Source organism: Panthera pardus, unplaced genomic scaffold, assembly GCF_024362965.1.
Source record: "Panthera pardus isolate Hobbes unplaced genomic scaffold, ASM2436296v1 HiC_scaffold_8, whole genome shotgun sequence".
NCBI lineage: Eukaryota > Metazoa > Chordata > Mammalia > Carnivora > Felidae > Panthera > Panthera pardus.
In genome coordinates, this window is record NW_026527013.1 from 26,933,506 (window position 1) to 26,948,708 (window position 15,203).

The 15,203-nt window shown below is 35.2% G+C and overlaps 2 long non-coding RNA genes across 2 annotated transcripts in view; one reads left to right on the top strand and one right to left on the bottom strand.

Annotated features, from left to right (window-relative positions):
• LOC109279077 (uncharacterized) overlaps positions 1-15,203 on the top strand; it is a 58,847-nt gene that overhangs the window by 16,656 nt on the left and 26,988 nt on the right. The window contains exon 2 of the long non-coding RNA XR_002086007.2: positions 2,932-3,020. This is a non-coding gene — a long non-coding RNA (uncharacterized LOC109279077). The remainder of the gene's footprint in view (positions 1-2,931; positions 3,021-15,203) is intronic.
• Positions 4,081-9,525, bottom strand: LOC128775490 (uncharacterized). Its single transcript, XR_008420167.1, has 2 exons — positions 8,926-9,525; positions 4,081-4,384 (listed from the first exon to the last, which is right to left on the bottom strand). It is a non-coding gene; the product is annotated as an uncharacterized LOC128775490 (long non-coding RNA).

Consider the following 15,203-nt stretch of genomic DNA (forward strand, 5'->3'; position numbering starts at 1 on the left):
TTCACCAGGAAAAGATGTTTTTTTCAAGGTAAGAAAAGGTGTTAGGGGTTAAGAGGGTTCCACATGAAGTTGACTGAATCCAAAAGTGCTCTAATTTAAAAAATGTACACAAATATCCTCTCTCCCCTCCCCCCATCCCCAGATTAATTCCACTAGTATTGTTGGGTTGGGATAGTTTGGCTATTTGCCATATCTATTACCAATTTCCTGTTACTGTTTTGGATGCTGTTACTGGCCTAATGCATTGTATATTCTTTCCTTATGCTGGATCCTCTTCTAGAACATCCCCTCCTAAAATCTAACTTTTGTTAAGACCCCCAATTCTCTATCAGTTAGGTATATCTCAACCTCAATAGTGGATAGAGTTTAAATATTTTCTCCTGGAAGGCTTTGGCCTTAGTGCAAATCACAAGATGCAAAAGGGTACACATATCTTTATAATTTATTCTGCCCCAGTACACACAAACATCTAATCCTAATCCAAATAGACACATGTGGAGAGGGATGTTGTCTAACTCCACTGACAAAAAACATCTGGGTTCCAACTCTACTCAGGTTCCCTCTTACTAGGGGGATTTCCTTCTTCATATTACCCTTTCTCATTCCATAGGGGCCCAATGTGTTGTTTAGCATATTCATTGGAATTAAGCTATGAGTATATAGTTGATAATATTAAGAGAAAGGTTTGTCTCCTAAAAGGACCAATATGAAGGACTTCTACCTCCCTTCTGTTAACACAGGGAAGGAGCCTGCCATGACCACCAAGATGGAGGTACTGGTAGAATTTAGAATGAGCTACTCATTCTACTTAAGCTACTCTTCTAGAATGAAGCTTCAGGGAGTTCAGAGGGGTTGAAAAGGACACAACAAAGGTAATAAGAAGGCAAAAGGCAGTAGAAAGGAATCCATGATGCTCATCTTACATGGTCTTCTGACATCTAATGTCTTGTTTGTGATAAGTTAAATAGAAAAGATGTTTCTTTCTGTTCATAGACTTCCATGAAGTGCTTATAGTGCATCAATAATGCATATGTACACATATATACAATATCATAGTTCTTAAATATACCTTAATCAATTGAAAAGTCCTTGAAGCACAGTAAAGTTTAAAGCAAACATAGAAGATAAAGGTTCCTTCACTGATAATTTGGTTATGACAACCTTTCTTGAAAAGACTAGGAAGTCTTACAAACTTTTTGTGAAAGCATTTTTAAAATGGTCTTCAGGTATATCTAAAGTATATACTAGCCATATTTATTACACAACACTTATGATTGTGTAAATTTGCTACTCTTCCTTAATATAAAAATTCTACTAATTAACCAAATTTAACCAGAGATTTTGGACCTGGTTACATTTTATTACTATGACCATTGTCCTAACAAAATCCCTAGTATAATCCCCAGGAGAAGCAAGTTACTTTAATGCACTAATCATAGAACCCTGTGCCTTTTTCCCCCGTCCCCACACTGTTTGAATAACCTTCAGTTTTAAAACTTACTGCTCACTTTGACCATGAAAACTCCTTCGCTGCATTTCCTTCTGTGTAGTTAGAAGTATTTCTCAAGGACAAGTTATTTATTCATTCAGAAGTAGATAGTTGAGAGCTACTAAGTGCCAGACACTGTGTTAGATATGGAGTATAACTGTCAACAAGGCAGTTTACCTCTGCTCTTCTCTGTAATCAAAAGAAGCTAAAATTAACTGAGAACTTAATGTGTGTCAAGCCCTGTTCTAAGTACTTTGCGTGTATTCTTTCTGATAATTCTCACAACCATCCTAAGAGGTAATTTTGATTTAATCCCTATTTTACAAATACACAGTGTGGGGGTGGAGAGGATAAACAACTTGCTCAAAGTAATACAGTGAAGGGTAAGCCCATGCTAAGCTACCTATACTGTTACAGGTAAAATTCTGAAAAATTCTGTTCTGAAAAATACCAAAAACTAATACAAATTAGTTTTTCCTGGAGGATGTGAAATCTCTTGTAGAATGGATGAAATTTGTAAATGTGAATATAAGCATGGGGCTGAGACTGTAAAAAGATATACCATTTACACATAATATGCAAAGTATTGAAATATATTTATTCAAAACAAAATCATAGTCTATTTTGACTACTGCTGTCATCAATTGGCTTTATTTTGTATATCTAAAATTACAAAGCAGCATTATTTAAGAGATATTCTATCATCCAGATCTGAAGAAGTTTGAGTGATACCATGCTGTATTTTCGGGGGTGCATGGTAGGAAATGCACAGCACCGGTAACATCCTTCGCTGCTATCTTTGGTCTTTCCCCAATCCTATGCTTTCTCTGTTGGCCTGACAGGTTGCTAAAGATAATCTTTTGAATGGGTAATCATGGATAATGCACTTAGCTAAATTTAAATTAATTAGAGCTATATTTAGATAATAAAATGGTTCTATTGAAAATAGGACTCATTTCTACAGAACAAAAATTTAATCTTTGTGTAATATTGCTTAGGGAATCTGGCACGCTCCTAATATGGAATTAGAATTAAGTTACTTAATACTTATTGAATTGTTTTAGCTTTTTAGTTTTCTCTCCCCACTTCTTTGTCCCATTTGTTTATCTCCTTGGTTGGCTTGTTTGGGATTTTTCCAATCCTTATATTTTTCACAATATTACTTCTAATTCCTTTAAGCTAAAATATAAATGCTAAATAGAAAAATATAATTCTGCAAAGGGACTTTAGCAGCTTTGTTTTCTGTTTATTTACTTGTTTAGGAAATTGTTCTGTAGTTTGCCAGAAAGCAATCCTGTTTATAAATAGTAGAATCACTGTTGGAATTATGATTTTCTTTAAAACTGTAACATATAATCTTAGGTGAAAATTTTAATATGTACTGTCATAAATAATGTTAATATAATAAAATATGAAATTTACACATTTTAATTTTATTTCAGGTTGGAATATACCAATAAATATGCTGTTACTGCTCAAACAAACCACTTCCTTGTGTTGCCATCTTCAATCAAAATGTAGACTGCTATAGGTAACTCATCTCCTCTTTTTATTTCCAATAGTTGAACTTAGCTGCAACATGCTGAAAACTGAATGGCTCTAATTTAGAAGATTCATGGTGTATAAAAAATATTCAATGTATGAAATTAAGAATCATTTCCATGTAACCATGTAGGAAACCCCCTGGGTGCATTTTGGCTCTTTGTTTGTAACAAATCATTTTAATTTGAGAACACTTATGTAAATATGAATAAGTATAGTATAAAAGTCTTGTGTGTTATAATACAAATTTTAACTCTCTAAGTGTATTGGAAACTTCAAGTTTTCTAGTTTAATTTTGAGATAATAGCATCATTTATTCAGATGTTAGAGCCTTATAAATTTTTTAAGTAGGAAAGATGATACAAATTTATGTGGATTTAGATTGGCAGATAAAGGTTGTATCAGGCCTTGTCTCTCTCTCTCTCTTTTTAAATTTATTTTATTTTTTTATTAAAATTTTTTAAATGCTTATTTATTTTGAGAGAGAGAGAGACAGAGCACGAGCAGGGGAGGGGCTGAGAGAGAGAGGGAAACACAGAATCCAAAGCAGGCTGCAGGCTGTGAGCTGTCAGCACAGAGCCTGACATGGGGCTTGAACTCATGAATCATGAGATCATGACCTGAGCTGAAGTTGGATGCTCAACAGACTGAGCCATCCAGGCACCCCAGTTTTTTTTTTGTTGTTGTTGTTGTTTGTTTTTTGTTTTTAAGAGAGCGTGCACATGCACCTGTGCACATGTGCATGTGTGTGTGTGAGAGCAAGTGAGTGAAGGAGGCGCAGGGGGAGAGGAAGAGAGAATCTTAAGTAGGCTCTACACCCAGTGTGGAGCCCATTGTGGGGCTCTATCTCACAACCATGAGATCATGACCTGAGCCAAAATCAAAAGTCAAACAGTTAACCCACTGAGCCGCCCAAGCACCCCCCAGGCCTTTTAAAACAAGTATTTTAAAATAATTTTTTAGAACTTGAAATTAAGTGTAAGAAAACAAGTTTTCCTTTGTATATTATGGCCTCCTTAGACGTACTTAAAAAATCAAAAGTTCTGAAATAATTGTAAAATAGTCATCGTTTTCATTAACGGAGGCTATGCTGCCATAACAAAATAATCCCCAAATCTCAGAAGCTTAAAACAACAAAGTTTGTTTCCTGGTCTTTTAACTCATCTTGTATTGGTCAGCTGTAACTCAGTTTGATGTTGTCTTCATTCTGGAACCTATGCTGAGAGAGCAGCCTCTACCTGGAACATTGCCAGTCTCATGGTAAAAGAAAATGCAGAATGTATTGGAATCATACAATGGCTCTTGAAGCTTCTGCTTGGAAGTGGCATATCTGGCTTCTCCCATTTTATCGGTCTAAGGAAATCATATGCAAAGCATGATGTCATGAAGAAGCGCCAAATATTTTGAACAATAATAAAATATAATTCACCATACTCGACCTTCTTGGTCACAAATATTCATTTCCTTCCCTTTTGCATGTAAAATATACTCATTCTGTATCCAAGGTAGACAACTCAATAGTCTCATCCAATTGTACTATCAGACTCAAAATTCAGGATATTATGATAGTTTCTCTATAAAGCATGGATGTGATTCCTTTTCAGGGACAATGAAATATATTTTTATTTAAGCCAGTGTGATTGATGTTTCTCTTACATGCAGCAGAAAACATTACAATTTATAAAAATCTAGTATCATAGTTGTCTGAAATAAATAGAATACTGACAAAGCAGTTTCTTCAAGTTGGACTACAACTGCATCAGACTGATTCTTAAGATACTCTAAAATGGAAACTGCCTCTGAAATTCTTTTCAAGTATTATTTTAAATATGAAAAGACAACTTAAAAACTTTAACTACCAGAAACAAATGGATATACTATTACCATTATGGCATCATAACTTGATGTTTTATTATTTAAGACTCATGATATTGGTTCTAATGATGCAAAGATCATTCAATAGGGAAACAATAATCTTTGGAGCAGATGGCTCTGGGGCTACTGGATATCCACATGCTAAAGAATAAAATTGTATTTCTCTTTCACCCCATATTCAAAAATTAACTCACAGTGGGTCAAAGACCTAAATGTAATGGTTAAAACCATAAAACTTTTAGAAGAAATCATATGTATCAATCATCAGGACCTTGGACTAAGAAATGATTGGTTAGATACATCACCAAAAGTACAAGCCACACACACACAAAAGATAATTAGATCATCAAATTGAAAAAAAAAAAAAAACTGCTTAAAAGGACATACTCAAGAAAATGAAAAATTGAAAGACTGGGAGAAAATATTTATAAAATATTTATATGATAAAAGACTTGTATCCAGATTATAAAACGCGGTTGCTAATCAATAATAAAAAGACACATAACCCAATTTAAAAGTGAGCAAAGGCTCTGAATAAACATTTCTCCAAATAAGATATGTAAAAACTAATATGCATATGAAAATATGTTCAACATCCTTAGCCACTGGATAAAAATTAAACCCATGATGATATACCAGTTCACACCTACTAAAATGGCTGTAATTTAAAAAAGAAAAATGTTGGTGAGGATGTGGAGAAATTGCAATCCTCATACACAGATGGCAGAAATGTAAAATGGTGCAGCTACTTTGAAAAACAGTTTGGCAGTTCCTCTAGAGATTAAATGTAGAGTTACCATATGACCTAGATTTTCTACTTATAGGTATATTCCCAAGAGAAATGAGAGTATATATCTACACAAAAACTTGTATGTGAAGGTTCATAGTAGTATTATTTATAATACTCAAAAAGTGGAAACCATGCGATATGGATATATACTACAACATGGATGAACTTTAAAAACATGCTAAGTGAAAGAAGCCAGACACAAAAGACCACATATTGTATGATTCCATTTATATTAAATAGACAAGTATATAGAGACAAATATTAGTGATTGCCAGAGGCTGAGGATAAGGGGAAATGAGGAATGTCTGCTAATGGGCACAGTGTTTCTTTTGGGGGTGATGAAAGTATTCTGGAATTAGATAGTGATGATGATTGTGCAACTCTATGAATATACTGAAACCTTTGGATTATACATTTTAAAAGGATAGTTTTTATGGTGTGTGAATTATATACCTATAAAACAAAAGATTCAAAGCTATGTGTACCAGCTGAAAAAAAATTCAATTGTATTTCTATACAACGATAAATCAGAAAATGGAAAATATTATTCTATTCAATATATCAACAAAAAGAATTAAATACTTTTGGAATAAGTTTAATAAAAGAAATACAAGACTATTACACTGAAAATTTAAAAACTTTATTGAGAACAAAGAAGATCTAAATCAATGGAAAGACGTTCCGTATTCATAGATTGGAAGGTTCAATATGTTTAAGGTGAAAATTTTCCACTACTTGAGCATAGATTCAATGTAATCCCTGTCAGAATTTTTGGTGCCTTTTTGTATAAGTTGACAAGCAGATTCTAAAATTTATAGGAAATGCAAAACATCTACAATAGCCAAAACCGTTTTGAAAATTGGAGGACTGTCACTTTTCAATTTCAGAACTTACTATAAATATAGTTATCAGGACAGTGTGGCACTGACATAAGGGTAAACATATAGATGAATGGAGCACAATTGAGAGTCCAGAAATAAATGTGTATATTCATAGCCAATTGGTTTTTGAGAAATATGCTGAGGACATTCATCGGGGAAAGTATAATCTTTTCAACAAATGAATTTGGGACAATTGGATACCTACATGCAAAGACATGAACTTATACTCTCATTTCACACCATACATAAAAATAATAGTCTTAAATGTAAGCTAAAACAATAAAACTTTTAGAATAAAACATAGTAGGAAATCTTTGAGACCTTGGGTTAGGCAAGGAGTTCTTAGCTATTTCTTTGCACAGCCTATAAAAGAAATAAATTAATACATTGAACATCAAAATCCAAAACTTTTGCATTTCAAAAGTCACCATTAAGAAAATGAAAAAATTGGGACACCTAGTTGGTTCAGTCAGTTAAGCAAGCAACCAGCTCTTGATTTTGGCTCTGATCATGATCTGATGGCTATGGGATTGAGCCCACATCCGGTTCTGCACTGAATGTGGAGCCTGCTTGGGATTCTCTCTCTCCTTCTCTCTCTCTGCCTCCCAACCCCCGCTCATGCCCTCTCTCAAAATAAATAATAAATAAACTTAAAAAAAAAAGAAAATGAAAAAATAATAGACTGAGGAAACACATATCTGATAAAGGTCTTGCACCTTCCAAGAACCCTTAAAACTCAGTAATAATACAAACAGCTCAATAAAAAAAAAATGAGTTAAAGATATGAAAGACATTTTACCAAAAAATATATAGAAATGACTATTGAACATGTGAAAAGATGCTCAATAGCATTATTTATTAGGGAAATGGAAATTAAAACCACAATGAGACACTATTTCACACCCACTACACTGGCTATAATAACTAAGAAAACAAATGTTTGTGAGGATGTAGAGAAATGGGAACACTTATACATTGCTGGTGGGCATGTAAAATTTTGTAGCCACTTTTGAAAATAGTTTGAAAGTTTTTCAAAAAGTTAAAACTACCAGATAAACCAGCGGATCAGCTCCTGGGTATCTACTGAAGAGAAATGAAAACATAAGCCCACACCAAAACTTGCATGTGAATGTTCATAATAGCATTATTTATAATAGCCAAGAACTGGAAACAACTCAATTGTCCATTCACTATATTATATCCATGTAATTGAAATTATTCAGCAATAAAAATAACGTAGTACTTACACAGTCTACATTATAGATAAACTTCAGAAAGAATGCAAAGTGAAGGGAACACATATTGTGTGATTGTGAACACATATTGTATGATCCTATTTATAGGATATGTCTAGGGAAAGCAAATTCATAGAGATAGAAAGTAGATTAGTGATTTCCTGTGTCTAGGAGTAGGAATCTGGATTTAGCATAAATGGGTTTGAGGGATCTTATTGGGGGGATCCAGTTGTTCTAAAAATTATTAATGGTGAAGATTGCACCACTCAGTAAATTTGCCAAAAATCACTTGAAAAGGGTGAATTTTGTGAGATAGATAGATATATATATATATATATATATATATATATATATATATATATATATATAGTGGTAAAGTTGTCTTTTTTTTTTTTTTTTTTTTTTTTTGTTAATAATCACATGGTAATGTGCCAAAACACAGCAAGGGGATGAGGACAGAACAATTAAAAATGAAAGGGATCTTGGGTTTTGCTGCCAATTTAAAAGGATCACAACAGTGAGATGAAACCAAAATGATTTAAAATAATTTCTCTTTTGGTGCTTTCATTTCTGTCTTTGGTAGTCAGATTCAATGGTGACCATGGAACCTCTGTCATTTAGGAACCACACATATGCACAGAGTCTGATGCTGTCTGAAGATCTTGAAAAATGAAAGTCACAGCAAAACAAACAAACAAACAAAAACTACCAAAATACTCCAAAAGTTCCACTAGGTGCTACCATTTTCTAAGTCTTTTTAGGTCTTCATTTTGTCAATTACTTTATAATTCATATAGTTTCATGTAGTTGTTGTCTCCTCTAAATTTTCTCTAAAGTTACTTTCCAGGACCCAGATACTGTTTGACAGTGAAGATTTGTGTTTTCTCTGAATTTCTGAATTGAAATATTTTAATCTAAAGTAGCTTATGGAGATAATCATTTTAAAAACAAAGCATTGTACTTCTGGAGAGAATATTAATTTGGATGGTTTATTAAATGATTTATAATACTTAATATTCCTATTTAGTTCCTCTGAGATATAGTTGGTCTTATTTACTCATTCATGGACCTACGCATTGATTCAGCAAATATCTATTAAGTACTTATTCATACCTAGTGCTAGGCTAGATGCTGGGATTATACCAGTTAACTCCACATGAGGAAAGAAAAAAAATAAACAAAGAAACAGTAATTTCACAAGATAGGATATCATACAAGAAAGAGTGGTCAAGGAACTTGATGTAGACGGTTCTATAGGTAGTCTCCTCTGGGGAGTTAGTAGGTGAGCTAAGATCTGAATGATAAGAACAAACACCCAATCACGTGAGGATTTGTGAAAAGAGCATTTTAGGTCACAAGACTATGAAAGACCTCTAGGGGTAATTGTGCCTGGACTGTTTCTGAGAATATAGAAGCCAATGTAGTTGGAATGTGATGATGCGGGAGTCGTATTTCATAGGTCATAATAAATAGTATGCATTTTGGTCTAATTGCAACAGAAAGGCACTGTAAAGTTTTTAAGCATGGCAGTAACATAATCTGATTTATATTTCAGATAGGTCAGTTAGGCTGCTCAATGGAAACTGGAATGGAGAGGGAGATTGAATGCAAAGTTAAAGCAAAAAGACGAAAGCCTTTTGCAACAGTCAGGAAAAGAGAAGGTAGTATCTTGGACCATGATAATAGCAATAAAGATGGAAAAAGATGAGTAGATTTGATATTTTTCTTTAAAAGTTAGAGTTAATAATACTTCTTAATGGGTTAAAGGGATGAGGAGATAATATAAATCAAAGAGGACTTTTAAGTATTTGATGCCAAGAACTGGGAGGATGGTGGTTTCATTTACTAAGATGGGGAAGATTGGAGGAGAAACAAATTTGGTAAGGAAAATACAAGTTTTTCCTATTTTGAAAAGGTTGAATTTGTGATCCTATTCATCAGCCCAGTAGAATATCAAGTAGGCAGTTATATATTTAATCTGGAGCTCAAAAGACAGATCATATGATTGGACACATGTATCTGGGGGTTACTGCATAGAGATGTCATTTAAATCTTTAATTTCCTTTTTGTAAGGGTTATTAATTTATTTGGGGGAGGGAGAGGCAAAGAGAGAGGGGGAGAGAGAGAGAGAGAGAGAGAGAGAGAGAGAGAGAGAGAGAGAAACCCCAAGTAGGTTCCATGCTGTCTGCACAGAGCCTGACATAGGGCTCGATCTCACTAATGGTGAGATCGTGGATTGAGACGAAATCAAGAGTTGAATGCTAAACCAATTGAGCCACCCAGGCTCCCCAAAATGTCTCCATTTTTAGAGAGAAACTGACAATCCAGCTTTTGAGGTGATATCTCACATTTTAAATATATCGGCTGGGGAGCGTGCGTTCAAGACAGAAGCGTAGGAAGATCCTGAGCTCACCTGCTCCCCTGGATACACCACCCACAACTACGTTTGAGACAATTATCACCAAAGGAGGCCTGAAAACTGGATAAACAGAGTCTACACAAGGGACAGCACCAAGATGGGCAAGACAGGCAGAGACATGGTCTCACTAAGGGAAAAAACCACACCCCAGGCATGGCGCTCTGTGGTCTGGAGGGATATCAAAAGGACACACTTTTCCCTGAGTTAGATTTGAGCTCCATATCAGGCACTCCAACCCTTAGATCCTGCACAAGAGAAATAAACTCCTAAAACATCTGGCTTTGAGAAGCAACAGAGAGGGGCGCCTGGGTGGCTCAGTCAGTTAAACATCTGATTCTTGGTTTTGGCTCAGGTCATGATCTCACAGTTCATGAGATAGAGCCCTACTTTGGGCTCTGCACTGACAGTATGGAGGCTGCATGGGATATTCTCTCTCTCTCACTCTCCAAGTAAATAAATAAACTTAAAAAAAAAAAGAAAAGCAACAGAGAGTATGTCCAGGAAAACTATAGAACTATACAGATAAGAAAACCCACTCATAAAGGTGCAATATACAGACTCACTCAACTTAGAAACCAGCACAAAAACACCAGATTAAAAAAACCAAAGACCAGTGGTAAAGGAAACCCACTTATTAATCTTGGCATGCCAACAGGCTGGCAGCTGGGCCTCTGGGAACTGAGACACTAGTGGCAGCCACATTTGCCAGCTCATTCTGCTGTGCTGATCCCAGTGCTGTTGAACACCATTTTGAATCTACCCTCTAGACTACTATGTCAGGGAATGTGCCCCACTGAGAACCTGCCCAACCATATGTCTTGTCAGGCCTTGCAGCTGACAGAACAGTAACCCTGCCCACCAGCACATCCGTGGCAGTCATGGCCAAGACTCACAGCAGACTCAGTGAAAGCCAGCCCTACACACCAACATGCCCACAGCAGTTACAGCTCTGCCACAACAGGAGGGTGAACACAGCCCACACAGGGAACAGCCCTGAAGTGCCTGACTCTGATAGCCAGTAGTGATTGTGTTTCTGGGCCCCACAGGACATCACCTACATAAGATCACTCCTTCAACACTGGGAAAACTAAAAAATATAAAAGACTGGGAAAACTACCTAAAACAGAAACAAGCACAGAAAGTAGGCAAAATGAGACTGAGGAATATGTTCCAAATGAGAGAACAAGACAAAATCTCAGAAAAAGAACTAAATGAAATAGAAGAGTAATCTACCCAATAATAAGTTAAAAGTAATGATCATAAATATGCTTACCAAACTTGGGAGAATGTATGAACACAGAACTATAACAGAGATAGAAAATATAAGAAAGTATCAATCAGAACTGAAGAATAAAAAACAGAAATGAAATATACAGTACAGGGAATAAATAGCAGATTTATTTTTCAGTGAACTGGAAAACAGGCTAGTGGAAAGCACCCAAACTGAATTGCAAAAAGAAAGGCTTTTTTAACAACGAGGATAGTTTAAATGACCTCTGGGACAACATCAGTCACACTAATAGGGGTCCTGGAAGGAGAAGAGAGAGACAAAGGGGCAGGAGGAAACTTATTTGAAGAAATAATAGCTGAAAACTTCCCTAATCTGGAAACGGATATCCAGTCCCAGAATTAACACAGTCTCAAACAAGAACTCATAGAGATCCATACCAAGACACATTACAATGAAAATGTCAAAAATTAAAGATAAGGACTCTTCAAAACAGCAAGAGAAAAGCAACCAGAGAAAAGTTACCTGTGAAAAAAAAGTTACCTGTGAAACTGTCAGCTGATTTTTCAGGAGAAACTTTGCAGGCCAAAAGGGAGTGGCATGGTATATTCAAAGTGCTGAAAAGAAAAAACTTACAGTCAAGGATAGTCTACCCAGCAAGGTTATCATTCAGAATTGAAGGGGAGATAAAGATTTCCATGTGGTGTTGGGAAAACTGGGAAGCTACATGCAAAAGAATGAAACTGGACCATTTTTTTTTTACCATATACAAAAATAAACCAAAATGGATTGAAGACTTAACTATAAAACCTAAAATCATAAAACTCCTACAAGAAAACATAGGCAGTAGTTCTTTGAGATGGGTCTTAGTGACATTATTTTGGATCTGTGACCAAAGACAACAAAAGCAAATATAAACGGAGTTACATCAAACTAAAAATGCTTTTGCATATCGAAGGAAACCATCAACAAAATGAAAAGGCAACTTAGTGAATGCGGGAAGATATCCAAAAACGATCTATCTGATAGGGGTTAACATCCACAATATATAAAGAACTCTTAAAACTCAATTTAAAGATATCTTATTTAAAAATGGGCAGAAGAATTAAATAGGCATTCTTCACAGAAGACATAGAGGGCCAACAGACACATGAAAAGGGGCTCAACACAGTTAGCCATCAGGGAAATGCAAATTAAAACCACCATGAGTTATCACTTAACAACTATCAGAATGGCTAGTTTGCGAAAGAGAAGAAAGAACAAGTGTTGATGAAGATGTAGAAAAAAGGGAACCCTTGTTCACTGTTGGTGGGAATATAAGTTGGAGCAGCCACTATGTAAATCAGTATGGAATTTCCTCAAAAAATTAAAAATAAAACCAACATATGACCCAGCAATTCCACTTGTAGGTATTTATCCAGTGAAAGTGAAAACACCAGTCCAAAAAAATATACACATCCCTATGTTTATTGCAGCATTATTTCCAATAGCCATGAAATGGAAGCAACTTAAATGTCCATTGATAGATGAATGGATAAAGAATATACGGTGTGTGTTTGTGTGTTTGTGTGTATGTGTGATGACTGCCAGAGGGGATGGGATGAGGGAGGTGGACAAAATAGGTGAATGAGATTAAGAGGTGCCATCTTCCAGCTATAGTATAAATAAGATGTGGGGATGTACTATACAGCCTAGGGATTATAGTCAATAATATTGTAACAACTTTCTATGGTGACAGATGGTAACTAGACTTGTGATGACTATTTTGTAATATATATAAATATCAAATCAGTATGTTATACACCTGAAGCTAATATAATATTTTGTCAATTATTTTTCAAAAAATGTTGACAAGTTATTCAAAATTTAAATAACATAATGTTGGTGAAACCAAAGTGTTATGAATTTTGCCATAAAGATCATAGCATGGAAAGCTCATGGAAAGGGCTGTCAAAGACTTGAGTTCTTGTCTTACTTTAACCTAACCAGGTACTTTAACTTTCCTGGCCTTAATTTTTCAATTATTGAAAGTACACTTCTATGACACAGTGTCAAGCATGATAATTAGAACTTTATGAAATACTAGCAGTGATCAAGTCCTGTGGATCTGAAGTGTAAATGCTAGATTGAGCCATATGAAATTACTGATAATTGGCCATTTTGGATCTACAAAAACATTAGTTTCATGTTATTCAACCTAATAGTTTTGTTTCACTTGAGTCTGAAAGCATGATGAACCAGGCATTGCTGTGCTGAGACATACTAGAATCTGAGGGAACAAAAAAAAGTGTTCTCCTACATTTTATAGCAAGGTCAGGAATTTGGCCAGAAAGCCGTAGGCAGAGGACAAGAGCATTAATGGAGACAGAATAATGATTTGCCTTTTATTCCGCTGTAGCAGCAGCTAATTTGATCTGACTGAGCTCTTGTTTCTAGGTTTCTCACTTAGGTATTCATTCTCCAGACAGGCCTCCAGGTGGCTCATACCTGAGTCCATTTAGGAATCTGATTTGGATCTGAATCATTTATATGTATGAAGATTATAAGCCTTCATTGTTTGTAAAATAATAATACTTTTAAATAAACAGCTCAAGTTCAAAGTGAAAAGAAATGAATATCAACATGTGTACATTCATTTTTACCCAGAACAGTTAACTGAGTTTAGCATTAACCAAGCATAAAACATAGCTATGCACCAACTCTTTCAGTCTGAGTTCAACATCTCATGCATACCAGGTATAGGGTACTTAACAATAATTACCTTACTAGTTTAAAGTGGGCCTTACAGTAATCCACATTGTAATTTTTTTCCTACTCCCTGAGGCAATTAATTTTAAACTATAGCTAAGGCATGCAATCCAGATGTACATTGATCTCAGGCTGGGTTACTTGGTGTCAAATTCAGTTCCTTTGTTCATAAGGAACATGAGAGCTCTACACCATTTGTGTCAATATAGTACTTTGTGCTTAAACATGTAGTATATATATATTGAGAAAATATGTAGAATCACCTCATATACATAAGGATATTTTAGTTCAAGAAATGCAATAGGTGTCCAATACAGAATGGTTGAATGAATAAACATGTGTTGAATATTTACCGTATGCTTGATACTGTGATATCAAAATATAAAAAACCCTGCTCTGCCAGGAAAGTATGAGAATATCGGAGTATGGGAATGACATTGGTAGGGCAGCAGTGGCAGTGGCAGTCTTTCATTCTTTCAGTTTCGCAGAGTGGTCCTTTATGCTAGAATCTTAGTCTTAAGTCTAGTCCTCCTGGTCCTAGTCACTGTCCTCCTAGCAGTTCTGTGAGCTTCCACAAATCTCTTTAATGACCTGCTTCTCATTAATTGGCTAAAGTTGGTCTCCGTTGCTTGCAACTAAAAGCCTTGTGTGATTCAAGGGAGAACCCCCAGTGCAAGCAAGATGTCCTTTTTATAGATAGGATATTTTTGCAATGAACCTGAGGGGACTGACTATGCTTAAGGAGTAAAACAGGATGAAGATTTTTGAAATAACTGGGCACAAAAGTTTTTTCCCTAAGGTTTTTAAAAAGGAAACGAGATCACTTCTACAGTGTACCTAGTGTGGCAATAAAGTCCACCAGGCTTGTTGTCAAGGGAAACATTTAGTGGGTGGGCAAGCCAACATTTATTCACTTCACTAGCATCATTATATGAAATTTGAAAAATAATGGTCCTAATTCATCAACTACTTAAAATTTTTTTAACAGTTATTCAT